General features: G+C 47.1%; 1 pseudogene; it reads right to left on the reverse strand.

Annotated features, from left to right (window-relative positions):
• Nucleotides 1-4,560: 4,560 nt before the first annotated feature.
• Nucleotides 4,561-5,260, reverse strand: LOC148004854 (large ribosomal subunit protein eL19 pseudogene; annotated as a pseudogene).
• Nucleotides 5,261-24,610: the final 19,350 nt, after the last annotated feature.

Below are 24,610 nucleotides of genomic sequence, written 5' to 3' on the forward strand. Positions count from 1 at the left end.
ACAAGCCAGGGTCATCTGGGAAACAGGCAACTTCTGTTGAGAAAATGCCTTCATTAGATTTGCCCATAAACAAGTATGTGAGGTATTTTCTTGTTTAATGGCTGACATGGGAGGACCCAGCCCACATGGGTGGTGCCACCCAAGGTGGGGGGTCCTTAGTAGTATAAGAAAATAGTCTGAGCAAGCCCTGAGGAGCAAGTCAGTAAGCAGCATTCGTCCATGGTCTCTGCTTCAGTTATTGCCTTCAGGTTCCTGCCTTGGCTTCCCCTGAGGACTGTAATCTGTAAGCCAAGTAAACCCTTTCCTCGCCAGGACGATTTCGGTCTTGGTGTTTTACCTCAGCAATAGAAAACTGACTAAGACACTCCCTGTGGAGGAGCCTTATCTAACAAAGCTGTCATCTTATCAACCAGGGGGGTCTCGGTGCCTGTCCATGGGACCAGGTTTTACACATGCACATGCATGTTCACACACACACACACACACACGCACACATGGCCCAGCTGAGGAAACATTGGTACAGCAGTCAGGAACCTGCCTCACAGTAAGCACTGTGTGCAATCTGAGGGTGAGTGCTCAGTTATTGGGCATCGAGGAGCCCTCTGTCCCAGGGACTGACACACTACACTGCATGGAAACCATGATAGTCCAGGAAGGGGATAGGGATGGGAGGCAGAGGCTTGGCTTCTTCAGAGCATGCCCAGATCATGGCAAGTTCATATAGACAAGTTTATATGCCCTGGCCCTAAGCAAGCTAACATTCCTGCCCAGAAGACAGTAGCTCTCATCTGAGGGGCTACCTGAGGCACCTCCGCCCCCTCAAACACCCTGTAGACATGTAAATCCTTACCGTGTGAGGAGATGGCTCAGCATCCCTAGATTGCATAAGAAAGACTGTACCCAAATTGCATGTGTGGCGGTGGCACCATCAGGACATCATTTCCCCAGGGTTGAAGCAGCAAGGGTAGCCTGAAGGAGCAATATGGGATCCCAGGGGAGAGAGGTTTCTCTCTAGGGTCAGCTGTGCCCTCTTGGACTCCTACTGAGAATGCCCAGAGGTTCATTCACATCCATCACAGGGCTCTGGAACTCCAACCCCCAGCTGGTCCAAGATTCAGATGCCTAGGCTGAGTCCATAGCAGTAGAAATGTCGGTCCCCACTTTCACTGCAGCTGGGGGTCCCCGAAGCAGTGTGCACGCTTCATGTTGCTGCCCACATTTCTACCGCACTGTGAGGCCCTTCTCCAATAACGCCTCACTGGTTTCCAGGTCACCCTGGGATCTGGATTCCTCCAACACTTCCCTGTGTCTGACCAGGCAGACAAAGAGCAGCTCTGCACTGAGTCTTTGCCTGAAACCCTACAACCCTTGATGATGTTGGTCAGCTCCCTGCCTCTTCCCAATTTGTAATGTGTTCCATGTTCCTCGAGGTGTCTTGTCTCAATTTCAGTAAGATGCACATATCAAAACACTCCCCCGGAGCCATTTTGAAGTGTCTAGTTCACTGGCATGAGCGCTCTGGCACTGCTGTGACACCATTGCTACTGACTGCCTCCAGGGCTCTCCCGCCCTTCTGAATGAAAACTGCTTCCCGCCCTTGGCAATCACATTCCAGGAATGTAGCTTCTCTAAGGCCCTCCTATGGCTGGCATCACACAGGGCTGTCATTTTGTGACTCACCATAACGTTTTCAAGGTCCCTCCCTTTCCATGTATCATATTTTCCTTCCTTCTTATGACTGGGTAGTATCCTGATCCATTTTGTGCTGCTATGACAGAGTACCTGAGGCTGAGGCTCTGAAAAGAAAAGAGGCTTTTTTTTCTTTTTTTTTAGCTTACAATTCTGCAGGTTCAGGAGTGAGATGGCTGTGTCTGCCAGACATTAACAGACTGGTTTCAGGAGAGGTAATCAAGAATCAATCCTCCAGAAAGACCTGCCTTCCTACCAGGCTTCATGACTTACTGGTCCCACTGCCTGGCAGCATCTAAAACCAAGCTTCTAGCATTCAGACCTTTGAAGGACAGCCTCACCAACCACAGCATAAGCGTGTACCTTATGCATACACATCCTATATATGCATTCCTCCAGTGATGGGCATTTGGCTTACCTCCACCTTTTGTTGTGGCCACTACATACAAAGGTATGTACTGACTGTATACACAGGCAAATGCCTAGCCAATGCCCTGCTTTCAATTCTTTCCGGGCATGGAAGCAGTTTGAATGATATAATAATTGTTAATTCCCCACCCCCTACGCAGCTGCCCCATTTTCCTTTCCCTCCAACAGCACAAAGCTTCCAATTTTTTCACCTCCTCACTTACACCATCAGTTTTCACAGTGGCTATTCTAATGGGTGTTATTTGAGAGTCACATTTTCCAATTATATTACTTTCTGCATCACTGGGAGCCAAGAGTCCCAATCAAGGCAGCTGAAGAGAGGAAAGGCCAGCTTTATTCACTTACAGGGGCTCAACCATCATGGTGGGAAAGGGCGTTGTGTAGTTGTGGTTGGTCAAGAAGCAAAGAAATGGGAACACACACTGCTAGTTTACCCCCTTTTCTCTTATTCCATCAGAGTCCGTATCCCATGAGACGATGTGTAGACTTAGATTTTTCAAAACCTACTTTAATAAGGCTTTTTAAATGCTTTAACCTCCCTTCTAGCCCACCACCCACCACAGGTAGTGGAGAGAAAAGGTTAACAGCAAAGGAGGATGAGGACCTGCTATTTCTTTGGGGCGATTCTAATCTGCCTTGTCAGGATATCAGCAATTCAGTTCAGGAGTCAGCAGCAGTAGCTTAAGCCACTCTCAAACACCACTCAGGAATCAGCAACTGTCGTTAGATACAACAGAAACCAAGAGGCTCAGCCAATCAGCCCAAGTCTGAGAAGCATCAAGAAGCTGCCCCAGTATCCAGAGATGTCCTTTGAAGTGTGTCCCTCTACAAAGTCACAACAAACGATGATCAGTGAAGAAGGCAAGGTGAGTCAATGCCACACTGTGTCACCCACTGTCTGTTGGGTTACACTTATACCTGTTCCCAACATCCCGTGTCCTCTCAAGCGTCTGCTCTAGCAAAACATCTCATGCCCTTTTCCAGGTAGCTTCCAGAAAAATACCACATGTCTGCTCTCAGCAAAACACAATGTGTCTGCCTTAACAAAACTTCCTCTGATAGGACAGTTTCCAGGTCATCACATGAAACAATTGAATCTCTAAAGAACCCAAGCATTTGCACTTCAATGGTGCCCCCCCCACACACACACACACACATTCAGGGCAGCTCTTGCAGACACATCCAGACATGTACCTTCTGGGCAACTTTAGATCCAGTCAAGCTGACAATGGAGATGAACCATCATGCTAACTACAAGCAATGCTAGGTGTCTTCTGTCTGCTTATTTGGTTACTCCTGCATGTTTCTTTGTTTCTTTATTGTTGAGGGATGGCAGCTCTTTACATTGTATCAGTACAAACCTCCATTCAGACACGTGGTTTAGAAGGATCCCTTCCATTCCTTACCTCTGGGTAAGCAGAGAAAGGAAGATGCTGATGCTGTACCGGGCTAGCACTGAGACAAATGACCTCAATCTTCAGGCATGCATCTGGGCCTCCTTACAGAAGATCAACCGACTAGGCTGCTGACTGCTGATGTTCCCTCATAAAGGGAGAAGGAAAGCCATCACCATGCTGGGTACAAACTCTCCACTGCTTTTACAGTCCTTGCTCACACTCTTGAACTAAGCCCAATAAATTCATTGGCTCTTCAGGGGAAGTTTGGTGGACTCAAACTTTGGTTTGTAACAGAGACCTTAGAAGGTGGGTGGTAGATATTTCTAAACTTTTCCTACCCCTGGGGCAAAAATTGTGGAGCCAGCAGGGAATGTTGTCTCTTTAAGATGCCTTTAAGTTAGTTATGTTTATTTTTTAGTATGTATGTATGTATATGCATATATGCATGTATGTGTATATATAGAGAGAAGAGAGAATTAGATCACACTATAAATGGTTATGAGCCACTGTATGGTTGCTAGGATTGAACTCAGGACCTCTGGAAGAGTAGACAGTATTCTTAACCAGTAAGCCATCTCTCCGGCCCCCAGCGATGTTAGTTTTTATATTAATGAGTTTATCAGGTTTCATCAACCTTTTATGAGAAGTACTCTGGGTCATTTGCTTTCTTAGTGTTCAGGATGCTTCAAACTATGTCATGAACTTCTGACCTTGAAAGAATTTTTATTTCTTTCATATATGAACTATGACCTTGAACTTCTGATCCTTCTGCCGCAAATTTCCAATTGCTGGAATTATGGGCATGTGGGTTCTGGAGATGGCGCTCAAGGCTTTGAACATGCTAGGTGAGACTTCCACTTGCCATCCACCTGCCCAACCCCTCCAAGTTTTAGTTAATGTTTTTCCCTCTTGAGCAGAGCAATAACTATTATATATAACTATCATACTCTTACATGATCTAATATTTTTAAAGGCTTGTTTTATTTTAATGACTGATCCACGTGAGGCCACAGCCTGCCCACTAAGTACAGACATGAAGGAAGCTTCACTTCTTGGTCTCTTCCTCCTCGGACAGAGTCTTGATGCTCTCCTCCTTGGCTTGGAGGCGCTCCTCCCGGCGCTTTCGTGCTTCCTTGGTCTTAGACCTGCGAGCCTCAGCCTGGTCAGCCAGGAGCTTCTTGCGGGCCTTGTCTGCCTTCAGTTTGTGGATGTACTCCATGAGAATCCCCGCTTGTTTTTGAACACATTCCCTTTGACCTTTAGGTACAGGCTATAATACATATGGCGGTCGATCTTCTTAGATTCCCGGTATCTCCTGAGAGGCCGGCACAGTATCCTGATCCTTCTCATCCAGGTCACCTTCTCCGGCATCCGAGAGTTGCAGTGCCCTTCCACTTCCCTATGTCCGTATGCCTGCCCTTCCGTCAGCCATGGTGTTCTAGTATCGAGCCCGGGAATGGACAGTCACAGGCTTCCGGATGATCAGGCCATCTTTGATCAGCTTCCTGGTCTGCTGACAGGAGTTCACATTGGCAACTTTGTAGGTTTCTTCGGGGTTCAACCAGACCTTCTTTCTACCACAGCAGAGGACACTAGAGGCAAGCCTCTTCTGTAGCCTGAGCATGCTCATGGCTGGAGACACAGCAGCGAAAGGAAAGAGCTCATGATCTAATATTCTATTTTCGCATTTAAGTTCCTGGCGTAACATGGTAGGTAGCATCTTTTCTTTGGTAGGGCTTTTTGTTTTTGTTTGTTTGTGTTTAGTTTTACTTAGTTTTATAAAGGATCTCTTAATCTAACTCTAGGCTCTTCCAGAAGTGAATCTATAGACCAGGCTGGACCAACTTAAGGGAAGGTCTTGCAGTCATTGGTTTTCCTGCTTGCTTGTGTTTTGAGACAGGAGTTCATGTAATCCACTCTGGCCTTTGACAGTCAATGCACCCAACACTGAGCCTTGAATCCCCAATCTTCTGACCTATCTCCCAAAAGCCGGAAAGAGTTACTACGCTAATTCTCACTTGTAAGAAGTTTTTGTATACGTTAATGTTATCCTGCCTATTTGTTTTTAATGTGCACGATAGCGCTACTGTTAATGTTTAGATGATTTTTATTTCTTTTGCATATGAGCATTCTTGTGGACGCAGATGCACACTGCGGCACACATGGGGAGGTCAGAGGAAAACTTCATGGACTCCATTCTCTTTCATTGTGTGGATCCAAGGACTGAACCCAGGTCATCAGGCTTGGCAGAAGCTGAGCCCTTTTGTTTAGTCTTTGATTTTACTAGATTAGCCTGGTATTCTCTATATACCCCAGGCTAGACTCAAGCTCATGGTGACCCTCCTGCCTCAGCCTCCCAAATGCTAAGATTACAGGGATGTACTAATCAACTGAGCTTGGTGTTAGCTCAGCGGTGCTTTTTCCTCAAGGGCCCCCAGGGATGTTTCTCTCCTAATCTATTGCCGGGGTGTCACTCACCCCTCCTCTTCTTCATTCACATACCTCTTGTGTTTCTGGATTAGGCCTCTCTTGGTCACCTGCTATCTTAAAAGTTGGTTTATCTGCAGCTGTTCTTGTGTGAGAGCCGCCCCTCTCATGCCCATGAGCCAGAGCAGGGCCAGTGTCCTGTGAACCAGAATGCGTCAGGGTCCCTAAAGAGGAGACAGCGTTGGGATGCAGCAGCGTTGGGATGCAGAGACTCAATTAATTGTTACCTGTGATAAATATCCTCCAACATCACTCACTGTCTCATTGTCTGAATTTCTATTTCCAGCCAATAGCCAGCAACAATGGGTCTCAGCATGCACCTCAGTGGCCAAGGTGACAGGGTCAAAGCCAGACTTAACTCTGGGTAATGGACTGAGTTCAGTCCTTCTTTTTTGTCCACACTACAGAGATTAGATCTAGGACCTCATGCATGCTAGTTAAGTGGCACCACTGAGTCACATCCCCCAATACTGAACTCAGTTGTTTGAGCCAGTGACCATTGTGACCACATCCCACATCAAGAGAAGCAGTGCACGAGTGTATACATACCCTCTTATACACCTTCACATACGTGTATATAAATATATACCACCATCGCATGCACACACTAGCACACACACGGAGGGGCAGAGGTTACTAGCTGACTGCTCTCCTTCCTCTCCTGTTGATCCTCTTGAAGAGAGGCTTAGAATGAAGGAGAAATCCTGGCAACCTGCCAGCCACAGCTCCTGCTGGTGCACTCTGGTGGGGAGAGGTCAGAGAGTCCTTATCCCAACAGGGTGGGCAGTCCATAAACAATGCTGACTTTACAAGGCGTGGCTTATCCTGTCAGGACCTCCTACATAATAATGGGAAATTAAAGAGAAAATCATCTCTCTGTGTCAGGGTGTTTTGTGGAAAGAGGGGCTGGGTCCAGGTTTCTGCATCTCACATGTGACCTTGGTAGTTCACAGGCTCATGCTGTGATTAGGGTTATTTTATTACCATCCAAGAGCCCTTTTCTTTCTGAGTCACATTTTAGTTTAGTTCAGAGTTAATACCACCACGTGTATACAAATGGTACAAAACACCACCGCATGTATACAAATGGTGTATAATAGCACCATGTGCATACAAACGGTGGGTAAAAAGTAGAGTGGCTTCTACAATATGAGGCAAACATCTGCTTATTATGTAGTTACACAGGTAGCTCGTTTCTCCCAATGGTAGGAACAATTAAGATTAACCACTCAAACCAGCCAAATAGTGCAGTAGATGAAGCCACCTCTGCCAAGCCTGACGACCTGGGTTCGATCCCTGGGACTCACAGGATGAAGGAAGAGAACTGGTCTCTGAATGCCCCTCCCTTACCTAGCACACCCGCAAAATTCACATAGTAAAGCTTATCTAGCCTTTAAAATTATTTATGTGTGCCTGCCTGTCTACCTACACACCACGTGTATCCAGGCGTCCTCAGAGACCAGAAGAGGCCATCGAAGTCCCTGAACATGTGGTTATAGGTGGCATTAAGCTGCCAGATGTGGGGTCTGGGAATTGAACTCAGGTCCTCTGCAAGAGCAGTCAGTGATCTTGACCTCTGAGCATCTCTCCAATCCCAAACAACGAGTATCCTAGGCTGGCCTTAGACTTGTGGTCCTCCTGGCGACACCTCTTCATATCCCGCTGACACACACCACCATGACTGGCAGCAACAACAGTAACAAATAATCTGCAAAATCGGGGGTTGGGGATTTAGCTCAGTGGTAGAGCGCTTGCCTAACAAGCGCAAGGCCCTGGGTTCGGTCCCCAGCTCCGGAAAAAAAAGAAAAAAAATAATCTGCAAAATCTCTGAAACAGAAAAACCATTGTAGTTTAGCACTTCAAGGGGAATGGGCTGTAAAAGAGGTTAACTGAAGGGTGTGTGTCTGTGCTCCACATGTATGCCGCCCCTGTGGATGGACTAGCACTGGAATTATGGAAGGTAGTGAGCTGCTGTGTGGGTTCTGGGACTAGAACTTAGGTCCTCTGGAAGAGCAGCCAGGGCTCTTAACCACTGAGCTACCTCTCCGGCCCTGGCCCTCGTTTTTTGTTTACTTGTTTTATTGTTTTGTTTTGTTTTTGATACAGGGTCTTGTCGTGTAGCCAAATTGGCCTCAGACCCCAAATCTTCCTGCTTCTGACTTCCATGTGTAGTCAGTAAAGATGCCCACCACCATGACAGCTGACCAAGTTGTTTAAACAATCCTGACTTTATAGAGGAAGAGACAAGTTCATTTGGAAGGTTTCATGGGTGTGGAGACCTCTGACTTTACACTTGTCCCATCAGCCAACACGGCCTATGTGGCCAGGTGGTGATGCTGGGACCCCATGCTCATTATTAAAGGTGTTTTTTTTCAAAGGGTGGGGCTGGAGAGATGGCTCAGTGGTTAAGAGCATGGGCTGCTCTTCCAGAGGTCCTGAGTTCAATTCCCAGTAACCACATGGTGGTTCACAACCAGACATGGGATCCAATGCCCTCTTCTGATGTGTCTGATGACAGCGACAGTGTACTCACTTACATAAAATAAATAATTTTTAAAAGGCCCCTGAAAAGCTATTCTAGTCTGAGACTTGACTCTGAGACTAGGGCAAGGTTACTTGAAATGCAGCTGTCACCAGGCAGCAGGACCACTCGTGTGTCTTTCCTGGGAGCCCTGTGATGGGGGTGGTATAATAGGGGAGAGTAGGAATGGATGTCCTGGGCCCTTTAGAGATCCAAGTCAGACAGGGCCCGAGAGGAACTGTGCCAACAGAAGGGATGCTTCAGGGCCCTGAGTTCTTTCGCTGAGATCCCCGAGGACTAGACTCTAACCCTCAGCCCTCCTTCCCTGATCTGAGGCTTCCCACAGACCAACGGAGGAGAAACTGTAGACCTGTCTTCCCAGTCAAGAGGGGCTTACCTGGATCGTTTCAGAATGGGGGGAATCACATCCCAGCAGCGCTCCTCACTGAGCACCTGGAGCCACTGCTCAGAGTGTTACGATGCTCTCTATCACTTCATTGTTTCTCAAGAGAAGTGCTGCTTCAGTACTGAAGAGTGTGTGAGGGGAGTGCCATGGTCTAGCTCTGGCTCAAGGATCAGCCTGTGCTAATGCCCATAGGTGATGGGGAACTTGCAGCCTGCTCCAGGGCAGATGGGATCCAACAAAAATGCCAAGAGCCATGCAGGTAACATGGATGGAGGGAACTCTAGCACAGCCTCACATAAGTGGACACAACTTAGTGGCGTGGTGGCCATAATGAGGCACCTGGAGTACACCCAGCACATTCACAGCAGCCATCAGACAGACATGGGAGATTGTAGGGGTGGAGCTTATGCAGATGAGTCTCCACTCCACCACCACCACCACCTCCCCTTTCTGGGACAGTGGTCTTATCTTTCCTAATGTTGTGCAGACACTGCTCACAGCCATGCAGTGGCTCAAGATCGAGTGCCATCCCTCATGTGAACATCAGAGGGTGCACTCCTCCAGCAGATGTCTCAGCAGGCTTAGGGGACCCCCCACCACCAGTAAAATAGGTCACCTTCAACCTCTTCCTCCAGGAGAGGGCTGCTGTCCTCCCTTCTCCCAGTTTACTGGACATTCTGGTTTTCTTAAAAGCCAATGATAAGGGTGGGATTAAGAAATTATTTATGTGTTTTGCCATGTGTGTTTCAGCACACACGTGTGGTCAATGTGACTCCCAGCTGGTTTCTAACAGTGCAAGTCTCAAAGCAAAAAAGGAAACCTGACTTTGCCACCTCAGCCAGCTGTGCAGAGCACGCTCTCCCAGGGGATGGGTAGGCGTGAGTGTCCAGGGCAGCCATAACATCACATGGGAGGTGCCTACACAGTGCCACCTGAAAGTCATCTGCACACCCAAGAAGCAACCCAGATACAACTGAACAAAAGCCCCTCAACACACTGGCTACCAGGAAGAGGGAGCCCAGGGAAAGCCAACCCTGCCAGAAAACAGCAACATCTTGGTGAGTGTCTCCAGGGAAACCAGTGTGGAAATTCAGTGCCAAGCAGCACCTGAAACAAACACGTGCAACAAAAATGAATGTCTAGAAATGGGCAGAATGCCTTGCCTTGTGGGGGCTTTAACCAGCATCCCTCTCCCTGGCTCTATCACTCAGCCATCCCACAGCTAGTTGAGGTCCTGTGGGTCAAGAAAATGACTAGGTCTAGCCCATTGCCAGGGTACCTTCCAAGCTTCCCCAGAGCCCACCCTCCCAGGAAGCTGACATCTACATCCAAGAACCTCTGTTGCCTACACGTCCCCTCCAATAGAGGCTTAGTGGCCTTGAACACAAGGGTCTAAGTGGCTCCACTGCCTCAGCCCCTCACCTAGTTTTGTTTCTGTTGCTGTGATAAAAACAAAACAACAGACAACAGAGCAATTTAAGGGAGAATGAGTTGCTGTGATAAAACACAGCAGAAGAAAGAGAAACTTAGGGATGAAAGAGTTTATTTTGGGTTTAGGGGTCCAGAAGAATAAGAACCCCAAAAGGCATGGGAGCAAGGAACCAGCATTCTGACAGAAGGAGGAAACATCCCACCTCCAAACACATGCAGAAAGCAGAGAGCAAACTGGAAGACAGGCAAGACTAAAACCTCTCAAAACCACCCACCCCCATGACACACCTCCTTCTGCCAGGCTGCACCTCCCCACGACCACCTCAAGTGTTCTGATACCTGAACCTGAAAGGGACAGCTCTCATTCAAACCATGACAAATAAATAATGGATACATAGATGACAGATGGTCAGTAGGTATGAAGATGGGTGGGTAGATGCCAGATAAAGATAGATAGATATTAGATAGATAGATAGATAGATAGATAGATAGATAGATAGATAGATATTAGATAGATAGATGGATAGATAGATAGATAGATAGATAGATAGATAGATGATAGGTAGATAGATAGATAGATATTAGATAGATAGATAGATAGATAGATAGATAGATAGATAGATAGATAATAGATGGATAGATAGGTAGATGGATAGATAGGTAGATAGATAATAGGTAGATACGGAGATAGGGAGATGATAGACAGGTAGATAGAGAGATAGATAGGGTGGTAGATGAGAGACAGGAGATAATTGATAGATGATACATAATATATACAGAGATAATGATATGTAATTGGCAGAAAGGTAGATAATTGCGATGTAATGACAGATGGTGATATCAATTAATTGATACTGAACAGATGCTAGATGGAAGAAAGAAACTTTATTCGGTCTAGTCAGGCATAGTAAGCTACATTTAATCTCAGTTACACTGGAGCTGAACAGCAAAACAAGAAGATCCCACCTCCAAAATGATTTAAAAGCTGGGGATGTGACTCGGTTGCTAGATTACTTCCTTACCATGCATGAAGTCCTGTGTTTAACCAGATGCAGTGATGTAGGTTTGTGATCCCAGCACTTGGGAGCTGAAGCAGAAGGATCAGGAGTTCATTCAGTCAACCCTCAGTTCTAGGGCAACTTAGTGGACAATTCAGCCTGCAATTCCTGCTACATTGTCTCAAGAATACTGTGAGTAGAAAACAGAACCAGACCCCCGTTTTGTCAAGTCCGCATAGATTTATTTCCCTACCACACACTTATAAAGCATTGTGGAGTAACTTCTGAGTGGCAGGCTTGTGAATCGTCTGAGCCTTGTGTCCCCATTTTTGTTTTGCTGACAGTTGTCTCTGCTGGGCACTGTCCTTTGCACCTGGTGTGTAGTATTCCACTGTGTGATGACATCACTATTAACACTTTTCTCCTATTGATGGGCCGTTTCTGGATATTTATTTTTCTTATGATCAGTGAAGTTACAAGCATCAAATACAAGTCTCTGGTATGTTTGGGACCCCTGGGACATTTTTATTGGATGATATGCTGGCATGGGATGTCTTGGTCGTGGGGGACATAACCACTTAGCTTTCCAGAAGGTACTGTGTGTCCCCCAGGTGGCTGTACAATTTGTCTCTGACCTGAAAAGTCGAGGCAGGGCTGCAAAGCAGGTCTTCAACACATGGCACTGTCAGCTCTCCCAGGTGTGTTAATCCAACAGGGACAGCTCATGTCTGCGGTTGTTTCCCTGGCAACTAGTGAAACTGGAGACCTCCGTACTGGAGACCTGTTCTGTGGCTTGCCCCTGTCTGCAAGCCTCTGCCATTTCCAACAGATCTCTGGTCCTCATCTTCCAGGGGCTTCCCTTATTTACCAATGTCAATCACTTACTCTGTTGCCAGTGTCTTTTCTCCAATTGGAATTCATCCTCTTGCTTTAAGATTTCCACAAGTGAAAGCTTTCAGCTTGTGATTGTCACTAGTAGCCTTTTGTTATAATTCGCTCTTTTTGTATCTTATTTTGGAAGTTCTCCCTGTGCACAGGTCATAGGAAAGCCCTTCTCCAGGCTTCCCTCTTGACATTTCCCTCCGTCCCTTGATCCTAGAGTGTGGTGAGGAAGGGATCCAATATCTGGTTCCCTGCTCCAGTTCACTCTAGAAGGGACTCTCATTTTTCCTTCCTGTCACATGGTGTGATGGTTTGTACATGCTTGGCCCAAGGAGTGACGCTATGTGGAGGTGTGACCTCGTTGGAGTAGGTGTGTCACTGTGGGTATGGGCTTAAGACCCTCATCCTAGCTGCCTGAAAGCCAGTCTTCTGTTTGTCTTCAGATGAAGATTTAGAACTCAGTTCCTCCTACACCATGTCTGCCTGGACACTGCCATGTTCCCGCCTTCTTGATAATGGACTGAACTTCTGAACCTATAAGTCAGCCCCAATTAAAGGTTGTCTTTTATAAGACTTGCTTTGGTCACAGTATCTGTTCACAGCAATAAACCCTAACTAAGACACATGGGCTCTGCATACTGCTAGGTCTGTCTCTGGGTTCCTGGTCCTGTTTTGAAGGACAGTTTTGTCACCTGTAACCATGTCTGCCTCTCACTGCCACTGTGACATCGTGAGGATTCTTGACACCCCACAAAATGTGCCCTGCCCCTATTCCTGTACTCTGCCAGTTCCCCCACTGTAAATGAGGGCAGTGGTGGCCTCCAAGATAGGGGATGAAAACCATAGAAAGTAACGACCCCAAGCATGCAGTGAGCCAGTATTCTTGCTCCCATAAGTGGCACCGCCTGCACTGGGGTTTTGACATGTTTGGATATACGTTAAATTCATTCAGTAAAATTTGGGCTTCGGCTCCCTGCAGGCCTAAAAACCTAGACTTTGTCTGTCCTCCAACAAGGTGCAATGAGCAGAGCTGGCAGGGCCCACATGTAGCCTGCATGGATGGAAAGGGAAAGTTTAAACAGTGCCACTTTCCAAGAAGCCTCAGTTGCAAAGGCACGGGTAACCATGGTGATTACCGGATCGCACACCCGCCTCAGACATATTCTGCAGACAGACTGAATCCCCCAGATTCTCTGGGTCAGCATCACAGTCAGTGCCACCTCAAGCTTCTGAGCTCCTATTACCCAGATGCGGTCATGTGTGGCCTGGGCACCGCAAGTCTAGAAAGAGACAGTCTGGGGAGGGTTTGAACAGGAACCTTCCAACCTCCCCCTGGTGGAAGCTTTACAGAAAGTGAGTGTTTGGGAGCAAGGTCAAAAGAAGAGGGTTGGCCCTGGGACTCTTAAACAAGCCACACTCCTTACTCCAGGCTATCTGTTCTTCAAAGCTCCTCACAGGAATCTCCTTCTGTGTCCAGCCCAGCCTGGGTGTCACTAGGCACTTGATTCCTGGCTTATGGTAAATGCAACGTTTTTTATCCCACTCCACTCCTTTCTGTTTTATTCATCATTCTTTCCAGTCATTCATTCAGTAAATTTGGAATACCAATGGTCTTCGGAGAGGCTGTCCTGTCAGGCCCACTTGTCTATACCCACCCATGTGGGGTTGGGGGGAGTAGCTCAGTAGCCTGAAGAGGATAGAGTAGGCCCAAGCCAGCCACACAGCCAGGCATCCCAGTCCTAATGAAAGGGAAAGAAAGCCCTGAGACCAGCCTTTGCCCTGCTCTAACCAACACCTCATTGCTGACTCCAAATGTCCCCAGAGACACCGTATATACCAGACACTTCACAAAGTTTCCCGGTACCCCTTGTCTGTGTTCACCCTGCAGAGCTGAGAGAAGGAGCTGCGTGCAGTTAGTGGGATGTGGGAAACTGGTGACAGAGATGGCGGTTTCACGGTAGCCTGGGAATTCAGGAAGTCCATACAGGAGAAGAACAGCAGAGATCCAACCCTTCCTCCAGAATGTTCCTCAAGGCCTCAAGGCACTGGTTAGCCTGGTCAGGACCAAGCTCTGCCTCAGCCCAAAGCTCACTTGGGAAGTTCTTCCCCAGGGATTCTGAGGCAGTCTGCATGCCTTGGGCAATCCCTGGCATTCACTTGCCCTTCTCTACCTTCATCTGCCTACATGTTTGAAGTCCTTCCCTTCAGATGTCCCTCCCAGATACTATCATCCTCCTAAATTTCCTACCAAAAAAAAAGGGTGGACACAGGGTCTTCCTGGCAAATGCCCAACTCAGTCAATGATCTGTTACCTCCCAAGGTGTCTCCCCTTAACTCAGACAGAGGGCTATTACAATCCAGAGAAAACACTTTACCACGCTCTTACAGCCCCACAGAACAATAGGAACTCTGCTTTCTTGGCCTGGCATGCTACCTCAGGGTCTATATACCTAATCATAGACCCATTGTCAAAGCTCTAAGGCCTTGTGGGACTAGGATGTAAACCACTACGTGGCTCTTTCCTTTGTCATCGCCTTCCAGACCCAATGACCCTCACTGAGGCCCCAGCTACAGCTCTTCCCAACCTTCAAAAGAATTACCTCCTGCACATAGCACATAAGGGATGGATGGCCCTAGGCTTCCTGGGGCAAATGCATGGTGGCACTTCAGACATGGTTGGTTTTCCTTTCTAAACAACTTGATAGCACCTGCTGAAGGCTGGCCTCGGTGCCTTGGGGCAGTGACCGCCTGCTATTGACCAGTAGCCTTAAAAGCTTGCATAAAAACAAAAGACTGACAGTCAAATTGATGCCTATCAGAACCTCACCAGCTCCTGCCTTACCCAAGTCCAGCTCTATTGGGAAATCAAAACATTAGATTTAGTCACAAATAAAATCCCCTAAATGTCACAACCCTCCTCTCTACAACAGGACACATTACACATCAGCGCTCATAAATTTTAGGGCACGCTTGGGCGGTTCACGTAGATTCAACAGACTCCAGATTCCCAAACTTGGAACAGCAAGTGGCCCAGGGTACAAAGAGTTCGCCCTGACCCTCAAACACATTTGCACAAAAAACAGAGCTTACTATTTTAACAAAGCGCCCCCATCCTGGGAAGACGTCAAAAACTTGGCATATACACAGACTCCAGGTATGCCTTTTGCACTGTGGTAATCGGAATGAGGAATGACCTCCATAGATTCAGGAGTTAACTTTTGGTCCGAAGTTGGTAGTGCTGGTAGGGGAGGTGGTGAAGCTTCCTGGAGGAAGTGCATCACTGAGGGCGGGCTTTGAGAGTTCATTGCCCTACACTGGTATCCAGTTGGCTCTCTGCTTCTGTGTCTTTGGTTAAAGATGTGGTCTCTTAACTTCCTGCTCTGTCTCCCTGCTGCCCTGCCTTCCCTGCTATTATGAATCCCCCCAGTGGAGCTGCAAACTGAGGTAAACTCTTTCTTCTAGAAGTTGCCTTCATCACACCCTGAACTTGTGGGTTGCAAGTGGAAAGAATAGAGGACTTTTGGCACCCCAGGGCCACTCATAACACTTCTCCCCATTAACAGCTGACAGAAGCTGCTGTATTAGCTATGCCTCTTCTTCTGACCAAATACCTGACAAGACCTGGCTTCAGAGGCGAGTGTTCGTTCTGGCTTGCACTTTGAAGGGATACATTCCATCATGGTAGGGAATGTATGGCAGCCAGAGTGTGAGACTAATGGTCTACAAAAAAGGAGTGGACAGGAAGAGGGACTAAGCTATAAAGCTTCGAGTCCAGTGACCCACTTCCTCCAGCAAGGCTCTACCTCCTAAAGGTCCCAAAACCTTCTGAGACAGTACCACCAACTGGGGGACCAAGTGTTCAGATACAGGGGTGTATGGGGGACACTTCATATTCAAATCATACAACTGCCTAACTCCTGACCCAGACTGTAGTTATCTACTGAAAGAGTCACCAAAAGACCAAGTATTAGAGATACTGGGGAACAATGAGACAATCAGAAAGCCCTCCCCTACTCTCCAGCCCCAGAAGCCCTGGTTAGTCCCCAATCATTTGATGGAAGGAGAACGCATAACAGAAGATGGAGCTGATACATAGAGACCACAGTTTTGCTTATCTGGCAGGTTTGTCCTTCCTGCTAGTCACAAAAGGAAAATCCACACCAGATTGCAGGATTCTTCACACATAAAATAAGCCGCCACAAAGTCTCCTGCCTTCCTTCTCCACTGCCCAAATCTGGGAGTTAGAGTAGAAATCCTCAACAACAAGAACAACAACAACAGCAACAGCAACAGCAGCAACAGCAACAGCAACGACAACGACAGCAACGACAACGACAGCAACAACAGCAGCAACAACAACAGCAGCAGCAACAACAACAGCAACAACAGCAGCAACAATAACAGCAGCAACAACAACAGCAGCAACAACAACAACAGCAACAGCAACAGCAGCAACAACAACAACAGCAGTAACAACAACAACAACAATAACAGCAGCAACAACAACAGCAACAACAACAGCAACAACAGCAGCAACAGCAGCAACAGCAGCAACAGCAGCAACAGCAGCAACAACAATAACAGCAACAACAACAACAGCAGTAACAACAACAACAACAATAACAGCAGCAACAACAACAGCAGCAACAACAGCAGCAACAGCAGCAACAACAACAGCAACAGCAACAACAACAGCAACAGCAACAACAATAACAGTAGCAACAACAGCAACAGCAACAACAACAGCAACAAAAACAACCACCACCACCATATTCTCACTCCTGCCTCATACAGGGAGAGTTTCAACATTATGCCTCTGAGGGCTCGTTCATAAATAGAAATTCCTTCTTGTTATTGACTCCAGGATTCTCAGACATCCTTTCTTTGGGCTTTTCTTGCTCTGCTCCACAGAACTGATGTCCACTGCAGCTGGTGGAATCGTTTTATCTGCTCTGACAATTTTAACCAAGTCCACCCTCTGGCTTGACCCTTTCCTTTTCCACGGTCTCCTGGAATTCTCTCTCCTTTGTTACCCTAACCTGCTCCGCCCCTTCCATAAAACCACTCAAAACTACATCCAAGTACCAAGTAAATGATAGCTTCACAGGTTGTTGGAACAGAGTCTTGCATCCCTTACTGAAGGCTCCTATTATCTAGGGCATTTCATTTAACACACACAACAACCCTTTCCTGGTTAATCTGCTGGACTGGATTGCCACCAGTCCATCTTCCCCATCCAAGACTGGGGAGACAGAAGCAGGTGTATCTCTGCAATTTTGAGATCAGCTTGGTGTACTTAGCAAGTTCCTGAAAAGCTAGGGCTATATAGTGCATCATTGGTTAGAATTTTTAAATTAATTAATTTAATTTAATTAACGAACAATTTTAAAAACTAAAAAAAAAAATTACAGAAAACAGCTGCCACAAACACATACAACACATAGTGTGCCTTCTGGAGTGACAGAGTAAGAAGCTTCCATTTTTATATTCCCTAGTTGTAAGGAGGGCTTAGCAATAGGGAAAGATCAATTCTGTGTTACACAGAATCAAACAGCCATCTTTCTCTGTTTACCAATTAATCAGCAGACATGGCCACCTTCCCAATTGGACTTTTCTTTTCTTTTTCCTTTCTTTTCTTTCTCTCTTCCTTCCTTTCTTTCTTTTTCCCTTTCCTTTTAGGAAATGTGTTTCGTCCCTCACAAAAAGCCACAACAGTCACTTCTTTTTGATACTGAACAATCTGCTTAGAGAAGAGAGGTAAGGTCAGGTTAGTTGGACAAGTACCAAGACCACATCAGAATTTTCAGAATCCATCTTTAGTTCTCAAAATTCTCTTGTTAATTTCAACATCTCCCTTTAACTTAGAATTGTTATTATTGCTGTTAGTAATTTGTGAATTACCAGTTTTCTCATCTTTTCTTCTTTAGATGTATTTAAAATCCAGCTAAGGCAGGCTGCCCGTTTATGATCTATAATCCTATTATCTAGGGCATTTCATTTAACACACACAACAATTTAGAGGTATTAAATGCTCCCCATAGGGAGAAGCACAAAGTCAAGTTATCTTTAGTTAGATTCCCCTCTTTTTCTTTTGAAACCCATGCAATTTGAATTAGCAGTTTTCAAGCATAAAACCCAGCTGGAATACCAAATAATGCTCTTTTGTCCAAAGGTTCCCTGTCCTTTAAATTAGATATCAGAGGAGCAACCAGAGACCAGGCTGACTGCTAACAAATTAACAAACCAAAATGCCTTTTGGGGGTCTGACAACAACAAACCAAATCCTGGGGAGCCAAGATGCCCCTAAACCGAAGGGACAAATGGAACACCTTAAAACAAATGCTTTGGAAAGCAAACCCCGAAAAGTATCCAATAAGCAGGATCCTAACAATCAGTTTCCAGAAATAATGCATTGACCTTCCCCCAAACCAAGCGAGTTAGGAGCCCCAGAAAGAACTCAGCAGCGTCCATCTGAAGAGGTCATGCTGGATGGTAGACACTAAGGCTCCTCGCTGGTACCTGGTGCAGATTCGGGTGACAAATGGGTTGTGCTTGGGGCCTTAAGTTTGAGAACCATGACAGCCAATGCAAAAACACAGCTCTCATCTGAAAAAAAAATGATAGTTTATTCTGGCGCCAAGAACACGAATGTCCATGGTTTAGGAACACAGATTCAGGTTTCTCCATGCTCCATGAAGTTTTATAGTAACTGAGGTGGTTTGAATATGCTTGGCCCCTGGGAAGTGGCGCTAATTAGGATATGTGGTCTTGAAGAGGAAGTGTGTTAGTGTTGGGGAGAGAGACCCTCCTGCTGGCTGCCTGCAGATGGAGATGTACGACTCTCAGCTCCTTATCCAGCACCATGTCTACCTACAGGCTGCCATGTTCCCCTCCATGATGATAAGGGACTGAACCTCTGAAACGATAAGCCAGCCCAAATTAAATGCTGTCTTTTTTATCAGTTGCCTTGGTCACGGTGTCTCTTCATAGCAATGGAAACCCTAACAAAGACAGTAACAGATCAAAGAAAGCTATAAATCAAAATACTTTTAAATATATTGGTCAAGGGGCTGGGGCGATGGGTCAGTAGTTAAAGTGCTTGCCACTCACGTCATAGTCACCAGGATTGTAGTTTCCATTCCCAGAACCCAGGTAATCATCTGGTGAGTGTATCAGCCAGCCCTCCTGTAACTCCAGTGCTGTGAAAGTAGAGATGGATTCCCCAGAGCAAGCTGCCTAGATGGCCGAGCCGTACAAGTGAACTTTGGGGTTCAGCAAGAGACCTTACCTCAGTGAATAGGTGGAGGGTCACCAGGAAATACTCTGACCCTCAGCTTTGGCCTCCACAAGCTGATACATATGCACATAGAGACCCACACCCATGTGCACATGCATGTGAACATTCATACTTACATGTACACATACACCACAGATACATGAGAAGGGAAAAAATAAACATTTGGAGACAGTGGTAGTCACACCGTAGCAAAGCGAAGTAGGGAGTTCTCTAATGGATTCTCGGATGCTCTCTGGTGATCGGCTTAGCTTTTGGATTGGTCAAAGCTAGTAGCTTGCTAAGAATACATTGTAAAGGCTGGTGGTTTTGTTTTTTTAGTATTGTCACAAAGCTGTTAGGTTAGACAGAGGAATGAGCAATGAATGACTTTCAAAGAGACTAAAAATAGCCTAAGATCATTTGGCTCTGGTCTGCAGCACTTTGACTCTCCATAATCATCAAGTTCCATCTTCCAGCCTTGTAGAATCTGAAACAAAGGTGTGCCTCCCACCTGAGAACTTCCGCTGTAAATGAAGACCCACATACCCTAGCTACCCATATACCCTGAATGCACACGCCCATGCACACAAGAATTCATGAGAGAACCCACCCTTCTATCTTGTCTGCTTCTCCATCCTAGAAGTAGAGCCTAGCACTCAGCACCCAACAAGTAATAAAATGGTTAATAAACAGCACATCTCCCAGTGTTTCCCATCTCTTCTGATGTACCCACCCTGCTTATTATGAGGTATGGCTGGTACAGAGTCCTGGAGGGAATTGAGTGGGAAACCTCCCTTCAGCCCATAGTTTCTAGTGCTTTCCAGCTGCTGCTCCTGGACCAGCATTCTGCCAGCCTGAAACAGAAGCAGCAGAGCCAACGGCTAGACTCAGCCTTAATTCCACATTCACAAAAGCCCATCACCCAGATGTCCCACCTCACAGCTCAGGACCAGACTGGGAGGGTGCAACTCTCAGAGAGGGAGCAGAAATCTGCATGGAAGCAGTCTAGCATTTCCTGCAACTCAGGAAGACGTCTATCTCAACACCTACTCTCTCTCTCTCTCTCTCTCTCTCTCTCTCTCTCTCTCTCTCTCTCTCCTCTTTGTTTCCTTAAGATTTCTTTTATGTGTGTTCATATCTTACTTGCATGTATGCATGGGTGCCTGGTGCCCACAGAGGTGAGGAGAGGAGTTTGGAACTGAACTTATCAATGGTTTTGAGCCACTATGTGGGTGCTGGGAACTGAACTCAGGTTCTCTGCAACCGAAGTCCTTAACGGATGAGCCACCTGCCTAGCCTCACGCTTCTGTTTTTAAGGGAAGCTGAGTATTGAACCCCAGGACTATATATGTTGGACAAGTGCTCTACCATCGATCCATGTCTTATCCTTGATAGCCTATCTCTTTCAAATCTACTCCTCATATATGGGGTGGGAGCAATAAGGTGAACTGAGCACAGAAGATGGATGTGTGCTCAGCTCCATGTAAGGGACTCCCTGTACCCACGGGGAAAGGAGAGAGCTGGGAGGGCACAGGGTACCCACTGCTGCTGACAGACAGCTGCCCATGGTGTTAGAGGACTCCATTGGTTTCCAAGCAGAGCATGGAAGGAAGGGGACGCTTGTGGCCCCGGCTGCCACAGTGCTAAACTTGCCTCTGATGAAGATGTCAGGGCACCGTGGGCGAATCTGTGACACAAACATGCGGACTAAACACTGCCTGTTTAAATGTGGTGGCGTTTGAAAATATGTCACCAGGGCCTAGGTGGCTTGCCATCAGGAAACCTGACAACGCAACTCATTACATTATCTGCTCATTAAGCTGGGGACATACATGGTTGTGTCAACAGATGGGAAAGAGCCTCTCATAAATTCATCAGCCATCCTTTACTTGTAAAATCTAATTGAAATATGAATGAATAATGTGAGCAAAGGTGAGTATAGTTCCTAAGGTAGTGGAAAGGCCTTCTGGGAAGAGACTTCAGGGCCTCTGTCACTACTCAGCCACCCTTTGCAAAGGCTCTGTGCCAGGAACATAGAAACTGAACAAAAGAGCAGGAAAACTGGAGTCAAGGTTGGGCGTCGTCATTCGGAGATCACGTGGTTCGACCCCTCAGTGAGGCCAGAAATGAATTTAGAAACAGGGAGGGGGTTTCCTCTCCTGCTAATGGTAGTGTGGTTTGCATCTGTTTCACTGCTGTAAGCTCTTCTGTGTATCAGGCCAGCTTCAGTGCCGTGGATACCACCTTCCCACTGCAGAGTTTTAAAACCACACCTCTTGGCTCCAACTCCCGTGGGCAGCTCAGAGGCTGTGAGCAGGTTTGACTTTGGGAGAGGTGACTCGGGTCTGCTATCCCAGGGTTAGGGCTGCATAGCTGGTACAGCAAGTATCCCTGCTGGACTCCACCTTCAACTCACCAGCCCCGTCCTATTAAGCCCTCTCTGCCTGAGCATCAGGCATACGCTGGGGTCTGCATTAGAGCATGCTGACAGTGTGTGTGCAGGGACACCACTCAGCTAAACGAGAAATATGGCGGTGGGATTCCTGCTGTTTTATTTCCAGACCTAGCTATTCACCAAGGCAGACTACACCAAGGTTGTCTTCCCAGGGTGGTGGCTAGAGGGTAGGGAGAGCAGACCATCATGTCTGTCACTTAGGTATCTGTGGAAACCTGTAGGAGCCCAATGGTCATCAGCCAAAAGAATCTTCATCCTTGTTGTATCTGTCAACTCCTCCAACCTGCCCTTCTGGGGCTGCCTGAGGGCCACCATCATAGCATCACCTCCCTCTGATCTGGGACCTTGGGATGTACCATTAACAGGAATGTCCCTGCTCAGTGTACCCCCTCCACTTGGCTACATGCTCCCTATTTTGAAATTTCTAAGCAACTCCTCTTAGAGGAGCAAAGGGAAGTTAGGTTTCTGGAGGCACAAAAGCTGGGGGACTCAGGGCCTATCCCTGATTGGTCAGTAGATCTCATTTGCTCGCTCCTACCGAATGAACCAACCACCCACGGGGGGAAAAACCCAGAAAGCCAAAAACATCAGCCTCTCACATAAATATAACAAACTGGATTTCAAAGGAAAGGGCCTATCGTTATACTACCACAGAAGCTATGGAGAGCCCATCAATTCACACCTAGGGAGGCAAGCAGCCCATGTGGAGAAAGCTACATAGTCCTTTGGAGGCCCTGATAGGTCTGAATGAGGATTGCACCTGCACTCCAGTTTCAGACCCCAGAGAGCAAACTCTAAAACAGATTCTAACAGGAGACTCTGGATATGGGAGACTTCACCTATATTAGAATCAAGGGCAGAAGTGGCAATGTTTCCAGAGGAATAACAAAGGTCATTTGCCTCAGGAGCCATTAAAATGTTTCCCCCAACTGAAAAGGCATGGCCAAGACCAGTGCCAGAACCAGAGACATGGTAACTCTTGGGCATCCTGTCTAGGTAAAAAATGCATCGTGTTGTAAAGGTCATGGTTTAAGTCAGTGTGGAGATTGGGTTGTTTCATAAATGACACTGAAAGACAGTGGCCGCTTAGAACAACCCTCTCCCTCCTGCTACAGTGAAGCTCGGGTGGATGATGTCTGGGTGCAGCTACCAAGCCTGTCAACATTGAAGAACACACAGCACAGATTCACAAGAAGACAGAGGAGCTTCTGAGGCAGGAAGCCCCAGGCTGTACAAGAATTTGATAGACCTCAATGCCTCCAGCCTCAGTATAGCACACATGTGGTACCACAGAGCAAGACAAGGAAGTGGCCACCTAACTGCCAGACCTACATAGAGTCATGGATGCTAGGAAGAGGCCAATGCTGGCACGGAAGGTCAGCAGGAAGAAACCGGGACTCCTCAAGGGACATGGACTAAGGGCCTCAAGGACATTCAGCCATTGCCGACATATTGTCAGATGGGATGTCGGCAAGGTTCTATCCTTTATCCAGAAACCCCTGACAGTACACAGCTAAACAAGACAGATTCATCACCTTGTTAGAGAACCTAAAGCCTCCTGAAATTTCCTCTCTGCTTGCCTCCCCATTCCTCAAACCAACCCTTCATAGCTGATCACCTCAGCCCCTCACTGGAGGACAAGGATAGACCCTCCAAAGCCAGTGACAGAAATCTGAAGACAACTCTGAGTCTAAGGGCTGGCTAAATAAACCAGAGCCGCCCATCCCCAGGACAAGTTGGAACTTGAAAACCCACAGGACACCAAGTCTAACTCCCTGGAAGGAGGTTGCTAAGTGGATTCCTAGCAAAAAGGGCCAGGAGGGGAGATGAGATGGCTCAGTCCATAAAGGCCCTGTCAACCAATCCCGATGCTGAATTTCATCCTCAGAGCCCACATGATGGAAGGAGAAAGAACTAACTCCCCCCATGTCCTCTGTCCTTCATGTGTGTGCCATGACACACATTCACAATACAGCAAATAAAAACTATAATTAAAAAAAGAAAGCACGGCAAGGGACACGGAAGCACTTATGTCCAGAAAGCCTGTACCTGTCACCAACGAGGAAGGCACCCCAATACCATACCAAAGCTGGCCATGGACCTCTCCTTGAGATTAGAACATTGGTAACTCAAATAAGGTTGCTGAGGGGGCCCAGCCTTCTATGCCTGTTACCCCTCCCTCCGAATCCCCTCAAGGGTACGTCAAGAGAGTTCCTCTTCTCTTCATGTATTTCTTCAGTGAGGCCAGAGAATCTTGCTCCTGTTCGTTTTTTAAACACCGTTAAGACAACACATTTGGCGCATACAGTCTCCTCATCTCCTGTGGGCGGCTTGGCTTTCCAGAAGCTCCTCGGACTTCTCCCAGGCATCCACTACTCCCAGCCTTCCTGTTCCCTCCACATACATCTTTGCCCTGCACCAACTGTGCTCCGTGTCCCTAGTCACCAGGCACAAGGAGTGCTTTAGAAGGAGGGACGGGGCAGAAGGGTCAATTGAGGCAAAGTGCAAATGCAAAAGGAACCAAGCATCTAGGGACAAGTCCTTGGCTGTGTCCAACAGATTGCAGACATCAGCAACTAGTGGTGACAGGGACTGCCCCTTCCCAGTCACCCGCCTGAGCCTTACTCCAGTCACTCAAG

This window comes from Rattus norvegicus, chromosome 7 (assembly GCF_021556685.1).
Source record: "Rattus norvegicus strain SHRSP/BbbUtx chromosome 7, alternate assembly SHRSP_T2T, whole genome shotgun sequence".
In the NCBI taxonomy this organism is placed as follows: Eukaryota; Metazoa; Chordata; class Mammalia; order Rodentia; family Muridae; genus Rattus; species Rattus norvegicus.